This window comes from Ctenocephalides felis, unplaced genomic scaffold (genome assembly GCF_003426905.1).
Source record: "Ctenocephalides felis isolate EL2017-DRISC unplaced genomic scaffold, ASM342690v1 CF-g0.4_SCAFFOLD_03572, whole genome shotgun sequence".
NCBI classification, from domain to species: Eukaryota; Metazoa; Arthropoda; class Insecta; order Siphonaptera; family Pulicidae; genus Ctenocephalides; species Ctenocephalides felis.
In genome coordinates, this window is record NW_020539726.1 from 2268015 (window position 1) to 2279624 (window position 11610).

The following is an 11610-nucleotide window of genomic DNA, read 5'->3' on the forward strand; positions in this document are numbered from 1 at the left end:
GCTTTTGGCGGCGCAAACCGCCGCCCACTAGATTCAGTAATACGAGGAGATCGCTCGTTAGTTGCCCGGAGGAATGTGTTATTCGATAAGGTCATGAGCCGTGCCGCTCCGGTGAGCTTTCGCCAAGCGAAGAACGAACTTAAAATAATTATCTCCCGGTCGGCCCCCTTTTCGAGATGTTGAGATATTTATTCAGTTATCAATACTGAATGTAAATTTACGATAATATATATATATTATATATATAATATATATATTGAAAATATGTTTGGGTTGATGTTGATATATATTTTGATGAGTTATTTAGAATCGGGCAGTAACGCCAAGTAAAAAAACTAAAGTAGTTTTGAAATACTTTATTTATCCATACGTTTCGGTCTTTATCGAGACCGTCATTCAGTGGAAAAAACTAAAAGATTTTATATGATGTAGGAGGAAAATAATATAAATACTTACAGAAATTATTATACAAAAATACACTGCACTATTACACTGTGATAAACCAAGCCATTAATAACTGGAACATTTAAACTAATTATTTTTGACAATTTTTGGTTACATTCTAGTGTGTACAAATTGACTAACGTCTAAATACTGAATGAATGTGTTTACCAATTTTGCAAAAGTGTAAAAAACCGGCAAACATATGTTTTTAGTAAAATAATAAAATAATAAAATACACGCTTCATCCAGGTATGGTGGTGTTTTGAAAATGGTCTAGGATTATTTTATAGTCATTGCAAAGCGAAATGTTGTAAGTTCTTAAATTTATGGCCGTCTCCTTGTGTAAAGATATCGTTGACATATATATTAACAAAGTCTAATAATCGAGCATAACAACTAGCCCTGGGATATGCTTCTGCTATGTTAAACCTAGTTTTCATTCGGTGAAAACTAATATAAAATTTAACTAGTATTTTAACCGCAATGTAGAGTTTTTGAAACTGTAATGTTTTTTTTTGAAAACTTTATTTTTTAAGCAATCGCGCTGCTTGACTGTTTTAGAGACAAATATCAAAGCGCGTAACACCGCGTTGATGTCTAATGGTTAAACATTACAAATCTTGGTACGGAACCCATACAAAATTGAAAATTTGTACTTTCTATTAAAATGTCTATAAAATATCTGATAATTTGATGGGCATAAGTGAAATAATCGTTTTTTACCGCCAAATACCGTTTTTCTCACGTTTTTTTATCAGAGCTCTAAAACCGCTAAGTGATATGCTTTTAGAATCCTTTAAATCGGACGTTCCGTTCTCTCAAAATTTCCGTTCTTGTTATTTTTGAAATAATACAATTCTTGTTAAACAAATTTATTATTAAAAAAAGCTAATCAGCACGACTTCCTCATCAATAAAAATCATATGCTTTTTGAATCAATCAAATCGGATAATCCGTGCTCTTGAAATCGTGGACGAAAATTTGTATACATACTACATACACATTTACACATCAATTTTTTTTTAATTGTAAGGTATGCTAAAATATTCAGGTCCCGAGCGTGAAGATATATACAAATTTTCATTTACGTTTTTTCGCGATTACTGTAACTTATCCTACGGGAAGTTAAAAACTAAAATAAATGAGATTGAGAAATTATAGAGAGTAAAAAAGTTCTAACAATTTATTAAAATTAGCGTTGTAAACATAAAATCAATAATTTATGGTATGAAAATGAAACTGCACAATACAATAAACATTAAATTTGTATTTAACTTCCCATAGGGTATGTTATAGTAATCGCAAAAAAATCGAAAATGAAAATTTTTATATATCTTTACTTTTCAAAGATTTCTGAATATTTTGGCATACTTTAGAAAAAATTGATGTATGTGTGTGTGCGTGAGTGTGTGTGGGTGTGTGTGCGGATACAAATTTTCGTCGACGATTTTGGGAACACAGGTCAACCGATTTGAATAATTCAAAAAACATTCGATTCGTACTGATAAGAAGACGTGCTGATTAGTTTTTGGCGGAGGCAAAAAGTGCCAAAAATGGTAACACGGCTTTTAAGAGAACGACGGAGCGTCCGATTTGAATAATTCAAAAAACATTTTATTTGTATTGATTAAACGACAAACGGTTAAAATCTTTGGAAAGGCAGATCTAACCGTTATGAACTCTCATTTTTTTTAAAAAAAATGTAATTTAGCGGTAAAAATGTTCACTAGACATATGCGCATTAAATTATCAGATATTTTATAGAGATTTTAATAATGTGTACACATTTTGTGTCAATTTATTTGGGTTCCGTACCAAGATTTTCAATTTTGAAGTTTATGTATATGGTTCAAACAAATGTCCTCGACATTTTCGACAGTATGGAATAATTGATTTGTATTATTGAACAAACATTCGGTACTCGATCGTGAGGGGTTTTCAAAAAGCACATCCTGCCGTTACGCAGGTATGGAGCGCAAAGGGTGTAAAAATTGTCGTGCAGTTTTTGAGAAAACGTATCATTAGATTAGATTAGATTAATTCAAAAAACCTTGCTTCATTGCTTGTGCAGACGGTGTGCAAAAAAGGTTTTACAAAAAATTCCGTAGTTTTGAAAATCTTCAAAAAAAAAATCAAAGATTTTCAAAAAATAATTTAAATTTTCAGAAAAATCAAAGTTTTGGAATTTTTTTATCTTTTTGGAAAAAATATCTAAATTTCGAAAAATTTGAAAAGCATCAAAATTTAAAAAAATTGGACATTTTCAAAAATTTCCAAATTCTCAAAAAAATTCCACATTGTGTTTTAAAATATTAATGTGGTCAGTGCGCATAGTTCTAAATTATCTAGGGTAGTTTTAATTATTTTTATATTGTTGTAATGTTTTTATTGAATTCTGGCTTGTTTATTTCATTTAAATTAAATTACAATCTGGGAGTTAATTGGATAGACGAGCTTTCTAAGTTGTTTGATGTTATGAAGAGTTTTTGTTTTAGTGCGAATAGTGTTAGTTGTTAAAGTTGTTGACAAGTCGATGTCTTGATTTATAAAATAGATTTTTCCAAGAAAATGTGGTTCTTTAATGTATGGTGGTTAAGTAATATGATATTTTCAAAAGAACCCATGTAGAAATTAATGTGGGCTGAATCTACTAGCAATATACAATCTACATTGGTCAAATTTGAAGCCTATATTGGCTGGTTAAAAAAATTGAACATTTTTTTTATATTGAGCCCATATAGTTAAACCCACATTGATCTATACTGACCACATAATTAATTAATCCTGGCCAGATGTATCTGGCGATTTGGAACCAATGTTGCTTACCAATATTGCTAAATATTGGCCTCATTAACATTGGTCATGTATTATTCTGGCTACTACAATATATATTACAATGTATAGTAAAATTAATAATGCGCTTAACATAAAATTACGTATAATACAGAATGTAACAATATTATTTTTTTACAGAATAAGATAAAATAATGATAAAATAATAATTTAGTTGCATGTCAATTATTATTTAGTTGCATGTTAATTATTACGGTGTAACATTTAAACAAAAATATTGTATTCGATTTTAATATATTACTCATTCTAGTTCTGTATTTGGAAAATCTTGCATGTATAAAACAATTAATTCTATTGCTACGTATTTCTTTGGAAAAAACTTTTACTGGAACAAATAAAGTATCACTCTAAATGAATTTTGGAAAGTAGATGTGCTTTCACATTTACATTGATATAAAAATATTATTATTATTAGGTAACGACAAAATGTTACGATAAATTGATAGGTAGACTTGTTGTTGTACAAATCACTATTCTTCTTAGCCTCAGTCATAATCAAAAGGTGTATATTTATGAATTCTTGCACTCCTTTCTATTTAACCAAAAAGTTCTTTATGGCCGCACTAGAAATGGCTTCCCCAGCCTTTGATAAATCTCTACGAAACTTTTTGAAAACCTGTGGTGTGTGAAAGATTATTATCCAATAAATAGAGCACTGAAGTAAGAGCTTTTTTCTCCAAGGTGCATTCTTTGAATGTAACTTAAGCCATCGAGACTCTGTTTGAAGAGCAGGTCCTAATGTATTATTATTAAAAGATTTTCTAAAAGTAAGTAAGAATGAGTAATAATATATGAACGCACATAATTATAGTATTTGTTTCTTACCTGTTATAACCAATTTGATTGTTAGAGTAGAAGCTTTGTTAGGCAAAACACTTTTTTCCATAGAAATACATGGCAATAGAATGAACTTGTTTTGTAATTTCTATTATTCCTACAACACATTTTAAATTAAGAACTAATGGTGTATGGCATCGTGCCTTGAGGCAAATTGCTGGAACTTCCCGTATAGTAATGAAATATTCGAAAAATTTTAAACGTTGTCAAATATATTATTACAAATACTGTAACTTTCATTATTTTTGCTATCTTGTTATATCTGAGCAAATCAAATGAAAATCATAAATCAATTTATCTCCAGAACATTAATTTTCGTCATTTCAATTTCAAAAAAGTTGCCTAATTTACAAAAAATTGAAAAAGTGCTCCCGTATAGTCACAAAATTTGCAAATAATTCTGTACGACATTTGCACTTATTATCCATAATTACAAAAATATTTCATAAAAAATAAAAAAAGATGTAATGATTGTTTATCCTCAAAAGTTTTGTCAATACAAGCAGAAAGTTTTTTAGATCATTCAAATCGGGCGCTTAGTTCACTCAAAACCTGTCATTTTTTGCACATTTGGCTCTTTATCTTCGAAATGGCGGGACCTGTCTTTGCCAAAAGCTAATCACCTTTTCTCCCAATCATTACAAATTGAATGTTTTTTAGATCATTCAAATCCGATACTCCGTTCTCTCAAAAACTCGATTTGTATTTTCTGCACTCTTTGCTCCATATCTCCGTAACGGCTAAACCTGCCTTTGCCAAAAACTAATCAGCACATTGCCCTCTCAATAGCGATCGAATGTTTTTTAAACCATTCAAAACGGTTAATCCGTGCGCCCGAAAACGTGGACAGAAAAATGCGGACATACGAAATACACACACACATCCATTTTTTCTAAGGTATGCCAAAATGTTCAGAAACCTTCAAAACGTCGAGAAATGCAAAAATTTTCATTTTCGATTTTCGGCTCATTACTATAACTACCCTACGAGAAGTTAAAAACATTACTAATTAATGGCAAATTACTACTAGAAAATGCTAGGTAGGTTTATTGTTATTCAAATCACTGTTCTCGTTAACCTTAATCATTTTCAAAAACTTCATATTTATGAATTCTTGCACTCCTTTCTATTTAATCTAAATGTTCTTTATGGCGGCTCTAGAAGTGGCTTCCCCAGTCTTTGATAAATCTCTACCAAACTTTTTCAAAATCTGTGGTGTGTGAAGGATTATTATCCGAAAAATAGAGCACTGATATAAGAGCTACCTAATTTTGATTTAATAAATATATTGAAGTAAGAAATATCTAATTTTGATTTAATTAACATATTCAATTTTCACGTTATAGTCTGTAGAAAAAAGCTGGGATATAGTAGAATTTTCCGTGGATAATACTTGTTCCCATGTGCCATCGTCATGGGCTATAGATAAAACAATGTATTTTTGGCCAAAAAACATTAAGCATAGTAAATTAGAGAAAATGATAAATAACTGTATGTCGGGTAACAGTTTATTATGCTCTGATGAGTTGGAGGCTAAATGTTGGATGACTTCGTCTTTATTGAAAAAAACGAAGAAATATGTACAGAAGGCTGAAACAAATTCAGCCATAGAATCAGATATACCTTCAACCTATGCCAAAGGTAATAAGTACAGATTGATATTGAAATTATAATCTGATTTTTCAGACAAAATGTATTTTCAATTCTTTAGTGTGATGCTCATTATTTACTGTATAATTTGTAACTTTTTTTATTGTTGAGAAGAAATCTAGAAAGTATCTAACAAAGAGAAGACTAACAAGTCATTTGAGCATTTATCAACAATGTGCGAAAATTTATTGTTTGATCTTCAAGAAATTAAGAAAATCAGGCAGAAATATTTGCATTTTCAGCTTCTCACAGAGAATTAAAAAGTAATATTGTCGTGCCCAATCTTAGAACATTCGTTTTTCCTTTGGAAAGTATAGATGATGTAATGAAGATGGAAACAAATTTAACAGAGAAGGGTTTTGCTTCTGATTTGGTAAGAATAATAGTATATATAATATATAATAGTATATATAATAAGTCATAATAGTTCATTTGTCTATGGTTGGCCAGACTACTTTAAATGCAGCTGTAATGAAAAAAGTTTTTTCAAGATCTCTAGCAATGCAATATTCAGCCAGAGGACGGAAAAACAAGTTAGAGTTTTTCGAGTCTCGGCGTTGATGTTATGTGATATTGTTGTCAGTATGTATCATCAAATATTATAGCCCTATTCATTCACACACACACACACACATATTTAATGTTTAATAATGTAATAGTACATGTATGTGTTAAGAGTTTATTAATATCATGAGCAATATGTTGAGCTATAATTTAACAACAATTTCTGATGTATATTCAAGTATATTAAAAATCATTTGCAGAGGCTATTAGAGTTAATCTTCCTAAAGTGATACAGCTTGAATCATGAAACGCATAAGTGTTGTTTTAGCACAGTCTGGACTTCTGGAGACTGGGACGGAGGGAAGAAGCAAAGTATGTTACAGCCAAAAAAAATATATTGAAAATACTACAGGTTATGATATTATACCATTGTGTACAAATTTTAAACTATAAATTCATATTGCAGGAAATATAAAATATGCTACTCATTTAAATTATATTCAGCTAATTGATAATGAGGATATAATAATTTCAATGGATCTTGATTTATTAACAACTGAAAATCAATAACAAGCAAACAGAAGAGTTCATTATTCTATAATGTATTTTTCAATGGAAACCTGATTTATTAACAAATACAAATCAATTACAAGCGAACAGAAGTGTTTTGATTATTCTATAATAAATTTTTCCATTTTTATTATCTACAATAATTTAATAGCTACATGCAAATGTTCCATTTTTATGATGAAACATCACTGATATTCACATGAAAAACAAATGTTGATAAGTCAGATATATAAAAAAATGCAAATCTATTGAATGATTACTATTATAATAATTTAAATTTGTATTGTAAATATTTCCATTAAAATAATAATTTGTATCATTTTTAACTTCTCGAATGAGAAGTTTATGTTTTCATCCAAAAATCCGATTCGCTAATTTTATGTTTTCTCGACGTTTCAAGCCATTCTGAATTGAATGAGACCAAATTTGGAAAAAGTATGTGTGTGTGAACAGATTTTTTGCCGTAACGTTACGTTTTCTCGAAAACGGCTGGGCCGATTTCAAAAATTCAGAAGCCATGTATCTCGACTATCGTTTGTCAGTTTTGTGGGACGATCGGCCGAGACGTTTCTTCATACATAGCAGAAAAGTGAAGAATTTTTCGTTCACGTTTTAGTCCGCAATTCTGAACCGATTATGAAAATTCAAAAACCGTTCGAAAGATATTGATTGGGAATCGTGCTGATTAGTTTTTGGTAAAGATCGGCCGGGCCGTTTTCTTGTAATCAAGTGTTAAAAACTTTTTTTCGACGATTTTTATTATTATTTCTTTGACGGCAGATACTATAGACTTCTAGATCATACTAAAATATTACGGCCCTACAATTGGTTTAACTTTGAAAATTCGTCAAAGTTTGCAAAAATTGATGTCGTTTTTTTTGGCATTTGTCAAAACTAGACCTTTCATCGACGTTTTCTCAAAAACGCCTCAACCGATTTAAGAAATTTAAAGGCCATTTGATGTATTTCGATGAGGACTATCGTGCGACGATCTGCCAAGCCGTTTCTTTGTAATTTGAAAAAATTTAAGCCGATTTTTATGGAATTTTTTTTGGATGGATTATGGATAAAAAATATTGCATCAATATTTATATTTTAGTTTGAGGACAATATTTATCAGCCGATGATAAAAAATATTGTATCAATATTTATATTTTATCTGCCGATGATAAAAAATATTGCATCAATATTTCTATTTTAGTTTGAGGACAATATTTATCAGCCGATGATAAAAAAATATTGCATCAATATGTCTATTTTAGTTTGAGGATAATATTTATCAGTCAATGATAAAAAAATATTGCATCAATATTTATTCTTCTATTTGAGGACATTATTTATTAGCCGATAATAAAAAATATTGCAGCGATATTCATATTTCAATTTAAGGCCAATATTGGACAAGACAATTTATAAAGAATATTGCATCAATATCGACTAACTTTGGCCTGATCGATTAGTTGACATCATCACAGAACCGACGTTCGCCTATATTTGTGCAATATAGGTAATCACGGCCACAGAAAACCAATGTTGGTAATATATGGTACCGAGATTAATTTCTACATTGGGATATTTAGTTTTATTTAGGAGGTACGTCCGTCTGTTTCTTGTTACTGAATTATTAATTTTTACTGGGTAACGGTTACCGGTTAGAACTTTATATTGCTGTCCCGGTACATAATATTGTATTTGAATAGCCCCGTGTAACCTTAAATTAAAGTTTTTATAGTTTCAATGGAATTAAAATGCTATCATTTTTTTAATATTTTTATATTTCAATGACTTAAACTAGTGTTTTTGAAAAGCAAACTATTTTCTTCACAGATTATGTTATATTTATATCTTATAGTGAAGTGAATGTAATTGCAATAATGCCCTGAAAGCTATTTTCACCCAACAACTATTTGCAAATTATAATCTCAAGTAAAAATCTTACATCACTACTGCTTAATTATTTTAATATTAACCAAGTTAAATATTAACTTGGTCAATGTGGGTATCAAAACCAGGATTAGTGGCTAATAGCAGAATCAAGTTTTTACTATGGACAGAAATTACCATACTATTTAGTTTTTTGTATTATATAATATAAACACATGACTATAATATACAGCATGCGAAATTTTATTCAAATTTATTTATGTTCAAAGCATATGACATCGTATAATTTAAAACTCAAACCTATCATAAATGTAAAAAGCAGATAAATCCATAAATTATTGAAGTTAGCGCGCATGCAAGTCGGAAATTTATTTAATTACCTCCACAAAATAGTCTGCTTGTGTCCTAAATATCCAGCAAGCATGTTATTTTTAACCTAAATAATATTAAAATTTATGTTTTTAATTTGAAAAACATAATTAATTATTTATTTCAAAATGAATTTTATATGATATATGTCACCTAATTATATATATGATATGAGTCTAAAATGTTTTCACTGTTTTTTACGAATATCTAAAATCAACTAAAATCTCCTCAGATATTTTTATTTCGCGAAGTCAATAGAGTTTGCTAGTTTTTTGTTTTGCCGACGTTTCAAGTAATTCTGAGCCCATTTTTGACTTTTCATTGACTTTTACTCAAAAACGGTTGAACCGATTTTAAAAATTCTAAACCCATTCGATATGACTCGGCATTTTCACCGACGTTTTAGTCTATTACATAGGTGGGAAACCTGCGGCCTCGAGGCCGCATGCGGCCTCCGGGTGGTTTTTGTGCGGCCCCTTGCCGTCTAGTATAAAATAGCAGAGTTACTTCCAAACAACTATTGTACATCAACGTCATGACAGTTCCGCGAAAAATCCCACCAAAAACAGTCACATTGTGAGATTTTTTTTTTTTTTTTTGTTACAATTTATTTTTGTTAAGCAAGACTTTAATGTCTTATTTACAAAATTGATATGAGCAAAAAAAAATACAAAAAAACAAAAAATGCAATACATTGAATATAAAATGAAAAAAGTTAAATAAAAATTAAATTAAAACAGTAATACAAAAATAATAACATAAATGAACGATGACGTGAAGATGTATGCCGCGTACTACGTCAGGACGCGTGCAGACATTGGGCTAGGTGTTTGGTAGATCGGAAGGCCATTTCTTGCTCAATCTTCTTATCGGTCTCTGAATCGCTTGAATTGTAGGATTTGTATGCTGGATTAATTTGTTGTTGAAAGATGAACTTCTAATCTTGATCATTTCGTTGACTGTTGAGATTTTCAAATCCTTATGTAGGCAAAAATTCGAAATATACCAAGGCGCATTAGTAAGGATACGCAGAATTTTATTCTGGCACCTTTGAATGATGTTTATGTTAGATTTGCATGAGCAACCCCATAGTTCGATTCCATAAGTCCAAATGGGCACTATGATAGTTTTATACAAAAGTTCCTTGTTATCGAGAGAGATTTCAGATTTCCTCCCAAAAAGCCAGTAAAAATCTTTTATTTTCAGTTGGATTTGTTTCTTTTTATATTCTATGTGCGTTCTCCATGTCAATTTCGAATCAATGTGCATGCCTAAATATTTAACAGAATTGCATAGTGAAATTATTGAATTGTTCATGATGATAGGTGGACTGTTGTGATGTTTTAGAGAAACAATTATGTGCTGAGATTTTTCGATATTGATTTTGATATTCCAATCTAAAAACCATTTTCCGAAACTAGAGAAATAATTTTGTAACTGACAAGTTGCTGTTCTAATATCGGAATTGCATGAAATAATTGCTATGTCATCGGCGTAAGTGCATATGGTTAGAAGATCATCTGTGGGCATATCGTTTGTGAAAAGAAGATAAAGTACAGGGCTTAGCACACTGCCCTGGGTACCCCGCATTCTATATTTCTGATGCTCGAAGTCACATCTTTAATTTTGATTCTAAATTTTCTATTAAGCAAATTTGAGCTTAAGATATTAAAGTAGTTTGGAAAAGTAGTTTTGATTTTATATAGGAGTCCTGAGTGCCAAACCTTATCAAAAGCCTGACTGACATCTAAGAATACGGCTACGCTGTGTTCCTTTCTATTCATGGCTTCAAGAATACGAGACACCGTTCTGTTGCATTGTTGAATTGTAGAGTGATTTTTTCTGAAGCCAAACTGATGATGAGGAATCCAACTATCATTCGGATGATCTTCTGACAATCTTTGCAACAAAAGTCTCTCTAAAATTTTCGATAATATCGATAAAAGACTGATAGGATGGTATTTTGTTTGGTTTACCGATCATAATAATTTCTGCAGTCTTCCACGCTGTGGGCCAATAATTGTATTGAAGTATGGCGTTGAAAATATTTGTTATATATAAAATACCTTTTGTAGGCAATTTTTTTAACATCTTTGGAGTAATTTTATCCATACCCGGCGAAGATCTATTTTTTATCCTTTTTATTTCACATAAGACATCATTTGGTAAAAAATGTCCTAACGGTGTAGAATGTATGGGTTGATTTACGAAATTGTTAATTAAATTATTCTGGGAAATATTTCGAGCGCTAAAAATGCTACTTAGATGATCAGAAAATGCCTCCGCTTTTTCTTCGTTGCTTTTTGCCCAAATGAATCCGTTTCGGTTGGTTATTTTCAGAGGAGGGTTTTGTTGTAGGGGTTTACTTTTGTTTCTGATTGGTTTCCATATGGAATTATCGTACCTATTTAGCTGCAATATATACGACCTGAATGTACAATTCTTCCATTCTTTCATTTTTTTCCTCAGCGTGTTATTGAGATGATTAAGCGATGTCTT